This window comes from Elephantulus edwardii, unplaced genomic scaffold, assembly GCF_000299155.1.
Source record: "Elephantulus edwardii isolate Elephantulus edwardi_28Jun2011 unplaced genomic scaffold, EleEdw1.0 scaffold00006, whole genome shotgun sequence".
NCBI lineage: Eukaryota > Metazoa > Chordata > Mammalia > Macroscelidea > Macroscelididae > Elephantulus > Elephantulus edwardii.
Genome location: NW_006399756.1, coordinates 8,224,097 through 8,229,799, shown reverse-complemented (window position 1 = coordinate 8,229,799; position 5,703 = coordinate 8,224,097). Strand labels below are relative to the sequence as shown.

Here is a 5,703-nt window from a genome sequence, read left to right as displayed (position 1 = left end):
AAGGAAATTATTTCCAAAGAACAAATGGGTGGTCCCTTACAGATTTTCATCCTTTACTTGAAATGAGTTTGCTGAAGTCCTAGGAGGGCAGCTCACCACTGCGTGGGTAGAGAAGACCTCTTCGCGAGAACGAGGGAGGCCGTGGTGGACTTCCAGGTCCCCTCCCTCCCATCCCCACTCCGAGCCTCTGCCTCCAAAGCCCATTTGTAACCATTACTTGGGTGTCATGTTCAGTGATGAAGTGCTTTCTCGCCCTTTGCCTGGGCGGCTGTGCGGGGTGCAGGCCTGGCCATGGAGGTGAGAGGGTGAGAGGGACCCCGCCTCTTGCTGGCCAGGGCCCATGAATCATGTCAGGCCAGCTGGGAACCTGAGCCAGGCTCGCCCCTCACTGCAGACCTCCGTGACACTCCTTCCAACTTAATTTCAGCCTAAGGGATGCTTTTAAGAAGATTTTAGAGCGCAAAAACATCTCCTTGAAAGAATTGTAGTTACATTAAAAACTAATTATCAGAGCTTAGGGGTATGGATTGGCTGCCATATTTTACTCAGAGGGCAATTCATCTCTCAGAACCTGAAATATCATTACATAATAGGTTAAGGACACTGGCCCAGGGGATACTGGGAAAAAATGTAAAATCACCAGATGCCTGGAAATGACGAGGTATGTGATTATGACAAAATAGCTGTGCCCTCTCGCTACGGCAGTTTCTAATAGAACACACTCTTAAAATAACATGTCCGAAATGAGCCATGCATAGAAGTGAGCTAAGTGAGGTTTGTCTGGGGCCCTGAGGTTAAATGTCACATTACCTTCAAAAGACTTGGCTTTTTGGTCACTAAGAAATGCACAGGAATAGAAGAGTGATGGGATGATCATCTGTGTATTAGAAGTTGTGCTTCATTGGAAAACTCTTCCATCAAGCACCTCTTTAAAGTCCCAGAGAGCAAGGATGTCAGTTTAAAGACTAAGGTGTGCTGGCCCTAAGCCATGGTGTTTTCAGTTGCATCAGATGCATGTGAAAATTGGACAATGAATAAAGAAAACCGGGAAAGAATAGATGCTTTTGAATTGTGGTGTTGGAGAGTATGGGATATCCCATGGACTTCCAAAAAACAGACCTGTGTTAGAAAAAGTACAGAGTACTCCTTAGAAGTAAAGATAGTGAGGCTTTGTGTCACATTTTTTGCATATATTTTCAGGAGGGGGCCAGTCCCTGAAGGAAAGGTAGAGCCTCAGTGAAGGAGATGAAGTCCCTGAACGAGATGGGCTGGCACAGTGGCTGTGACATTGTACTTGAGCTTGGCAGCAGCTCTGAGAATGGCACAGGATTGGACAGGGTTTTGATATGTTGTTCATAGGGTTGTTATGAGTCATAGTCAACCTGATGGCACCTAACAACAATAACACATACAGGACTGTGCCTTGCAACACACACGTCAAGGTGTTGTTGTTGTTATGTGCTGTCGAGTTGTTTGTGACTCATAATGACCCTATGTACAACAGCCCTAAACGCTGCTCTGTCCTGTGCCAATGGCACTGCCTCTGACACTCCCATCCCGATTACTCCAGTCACTCAATCAATCCACCTCATAGAGGGTCTTCCCCTCCTGCGCTGTCCTTCTACCCTCCCAAGCATGATGTCCTTCTCCAAGGACCGGTCTCTCCTCACAACATGTCCAAAGTATGTTAGACGGAGCCTCAGAATCCTTGCCTCCAAGGAGCCACCCGGTTTAACCCTTTCTAGGGTGAATCTGTTTGTTTTCCTAGCAGTCCATGGTATTTTCAATACTCTTCTCTAGCACCACAGCTCAAAGGCATCAATTCTCCTTCTATTCTCCTTGGTCATTGTCCAACTCTCTGATGCATAACAAGTGATTGCAAAGACCATGGCCTGTATCAGAAGCACGTTAGTCTCCAGAGAGACACCATTGCTCTTCAGTACTTTGGCGAGGTCCCTAACAGCAGACTTTCCCATGGCAATATGTCTTTTAATTTCCTGGCTACTGGTGCCAAGAGTGTTGACTGTGGAGCCAAGGTAAATAATCTTATTTTATATTTTTCTTTTTCTCTTCACTACTTTTATTGTTTGTTGCTTTGTTGAATTTTGCTGTTGTTGCCGGGGTGAGATGACACCTCATAGTTGTGTCATATTTTATCTTTTTACAGTTAAGGAATTCGAGTTTATCAGTCAGGATGCTCTTGGTTGTATTAATGGAAACTTTGTCTCACACTGACTTGATACTTTATTGGGTCAAGTAACTGGAAGATCCACAGTTAATGGAAGGTTTGAGTTAGGGTTACCTGGACCCAGTTTCTTTCCCTCTCTCTCACGAGTCTTCCCGAGTGTCTGTTTCTTCACTAGGAAGGAGAGAGGATGGAATTTCTCCTTGTGATTCCAAGATGGTTGCGAGCAGCTTGCAGTCATAACTCCGTATTGTTGAGGCAGAACTGACACTCTAGCAGGTTTTCAGAAGCTGTAAATTGCGTAGGAGGAGACTGTCCAGCTTTTCCCCCAAGGAGCAAATGGTGGATTCAAACCATCTGCCTTTGGGTTGACACCACAACTCCTTCCTTACCCACTAGGCCACCAGAGCTCCTTAGCAACTTGTGGTAGTACATGTTTTCTTGTTCATTGTCATTGGAAATGTCCTTGTCCCAGCATTCCTTCCAAGAGTTCTAGATCCTTTCTGATTGGAGCAATTCAGATCACACGTCCATGTCCAAACCAATGGCATGGGCTAGAGGATGATGGAAATTGATTGGATTATCCTTGATCATGTGTGTCAGTCCTGATGTTGTTAAGTGCTGTCAAGTCATAGATGACCCATAGTGACCCTATGAACGAAAGTCCTGAACATGAAACTTTTAGTTTTCAGAGGCAAACTTTTATTTTTTATTTTTTTTTAAAGTGAAGGCCACTCCTGCTTCCAAGCCTGCTTTATTCAGGAGCTCCACAAAAACCAGGCCCGAGGTCCTTTGGCCCTTAGGCCCAAATGTATTTTTTGTTTTTTAAAAAATTTTATTATTATTATTATTATTATTTATGTGTGTACAGTCAAATCAGATCTGACTGGTACAGAGGCGATTGTTCCTCCTTCTTCAGCAGAGCATCTGGTGATTTGAACTGCATAGCTCTGGGATTGTAGTGCAGCTTCTTGCCACTAGGCCACCAGAGCTCACTCAAATGGGTTTTTTAGTAAGAGGCCAAATCCAATCAGCTCACACCCCTAGAACTGGCAATAATCAGTGTGTTTGGATCCATGGAGATTCCCAACAAGGGGACATCAAGTCCACAGTTCTCATAGGTAAGAAGTGGCAGGGCCTGAATTTAAGCCTAGCCAGTGTGAGTGACATGACAATTGAGTGTGTGCTACTAGCTGAAAGGTTGGTGGTTCCAACCACCTAGAGGGCCCCTAGAACACAGGCCTAGGGATTTGCTTCCTAAAGTTCACAGCCTTGAAAACCCTGTAGGGAACCTCTACTGTGCACATATGGGCCACCACAAGTCAGCATCAACTTGACAGCATGTAACAGCAAACAAGAAGTCGTCTTACAGCATCCCCTCTCCAGTGACGGTCCTTCTCAAAAACTCGCTGCTCTCGAGCCCGTCGGGATTCCTAGTGGCCTTCTGTCCAGTTGCTGAGGCTGAAAAATCTCACAGAGGAAACTTTCCATCTTTCTCTTGACCTCCCTTCTGGAGACCCGCTGGTGGACTAAGCCGACAGAGCTGTGTCGCATGTTCAACAGTGTGCCATGCTGCATCCTTCTATCTCCCCTAAACCGTGAAGGATTTCAATGAATACCCTTCAAACACAGATCTCTTATTAATTCACTAACAACTTCGCACTAACTTTTAGCAAAGAATAATTTCAGGAAAACCATAGGATGTGTTTTCTTTGGAGGGAAAGGAGAGGGAGCTACTGGATTAGGAACTGGGACTTGGCAGTGCAGTTGACCTTGCATGGACCATCACCCCTCACCTCGGAACACTCTGCTTCCTCGTTGGGGAGCAGGAGGGGCTGCTGCTTTATGCTTAGCCTGCTGAGTGTTCACCAATCAGAAAACCAGGCTACTGGGAGGAGCTTGAGGAGCACTACACATCCTGGTCCACATACATCGTTGTATTATACATTATCTGCTTTACTCCAAATATGAGAAGGAGACTCTATTAGGGTTTCTTTTTTTTTTTTTAAACTGTTAAGAAAATTTTCGTGGTTTTATTGTATAATGAAGCATTGAAATATCTGAACAAATCAATATCTGGGCGGTGAGGCAGCTGCTTTCTCCTTCACTTCTTTGGGTTACTAGAGCAACTTGTCAGTAGATTAAAAAGAAAGAAAAAAAGACAACCTTTTGCATTACTTAAGTCTTTCCAAGGCATGCGCTGGTACAACACAAACTTCTCCTGTCAGATGCAACTAGTCTAGTGTCCAAACATCACGCACTGTATTAACACCTCAGTGGCAGCAGCGCACCGCACCCACTCCCACCTTGGCCTTGCTTGTTTGTGTATGATATTTGGAGCATCTGGAGGAGTGTGAATAGTATCGGGGAAAGGAGGGAGGAGGAAACAGCATTAATGCCTGGCTGGGACGAGGTCAGCCGAAGTTGTGCAGAGAAAGCCTGAACATATCATTGGTGCAAACCCAAGCATCATTGATATTCTTTAACAGGAACATCTGGTGAAAGCCCATGATGGGGTCTTCATCGACCTTGAGCTGGCCCACAACCATGCTGAGGATACAGCTATCTGGCGTGGGCTGATGGTCCTGCGACGTGATGCTGTGCGGGATTTTCTGGAAGGGAAGGCTAGACAATTTCTCCACAATGGCAGCTTTCCCCTGGAACTGTTGTCCTTCCCACGTAAGGCATGACGTGTCAATGTAAATTGCGCCTAGTCGGACTCTGTCGTTATCAAATAACTGGTAGTAATGTTGAATGAAGCTGGATCCAATCTGTTCCCAAATTGGCTTGTCTCCCATTATGGAGTGTCGCCCAGCCTCCGTGAGACCCGACGGGCTGGCACGATGGCGGCAGCGGCGGCGGCAACCTCTATAAGGGTTTCTTTTAAGTGGCAGACACATACTCAGTTGAACACAGTTTTCCGCTGACACAGCCTGCGGGTCGTCATCCTAACAGCGAATGAGCGTCTTCAGGGAGGTTTCATGAAATTCACACCAAGGTGGCAGGGTGTGCTTTCATAAGAAGCTCTTGTTGAGGTGCAGTAATTATGTATGTAAATGTTATTCTACTTTTAATTAAACTACAGCCTCATTGAAATGGAAGGTGGAAAGATCCTGACCCGTTCCATTTTGCGATGGAACATACCTGTTCGCTGGATAAAAGCCACTTGGAAGCAGTAGGATGAGAGAGAACGTAAACTTACAGACGAGACCTCTGGCCTCCTCGTGCCTCCCACGTGCCTCTCCCAGGTGTCAGTCCGTGGGGAACCAAGCAAAGGACGCCCATGTTTTCAACAGTCTGAAGGGGCACCCCAAGATCTGGCATTGATTCACAAACACATGGTTTTAAGGATAACTTACGAGCTTACAGGGCGCTCTGGTGGCAGCGTCCATATGGAATTGTGCTGCTAACCCTGCCCGATGTGGTGTCTCATCAGTCTACAAAAGGCTTCACAGGAGAACCATGAACAGTCTCCTCCTGTTCAATTTGGTGCCTCTGAAAACCTTCTGATGGATCAA

The 5,703-nt window shown here is 45.9% G+C and overlaps 1 pseudogene; it reads right to left on the bottom strand.

Moving 5' to 3' along the window:
• Positions 1–4,599: 4,599 nt before the first annotated feature.
• Positions 4,600–4,983, bottom strand: LOC102876244 (annotated as a pseudogene).
• Positions 4,984–5,703: the final 720 nt, after the last annotated feature.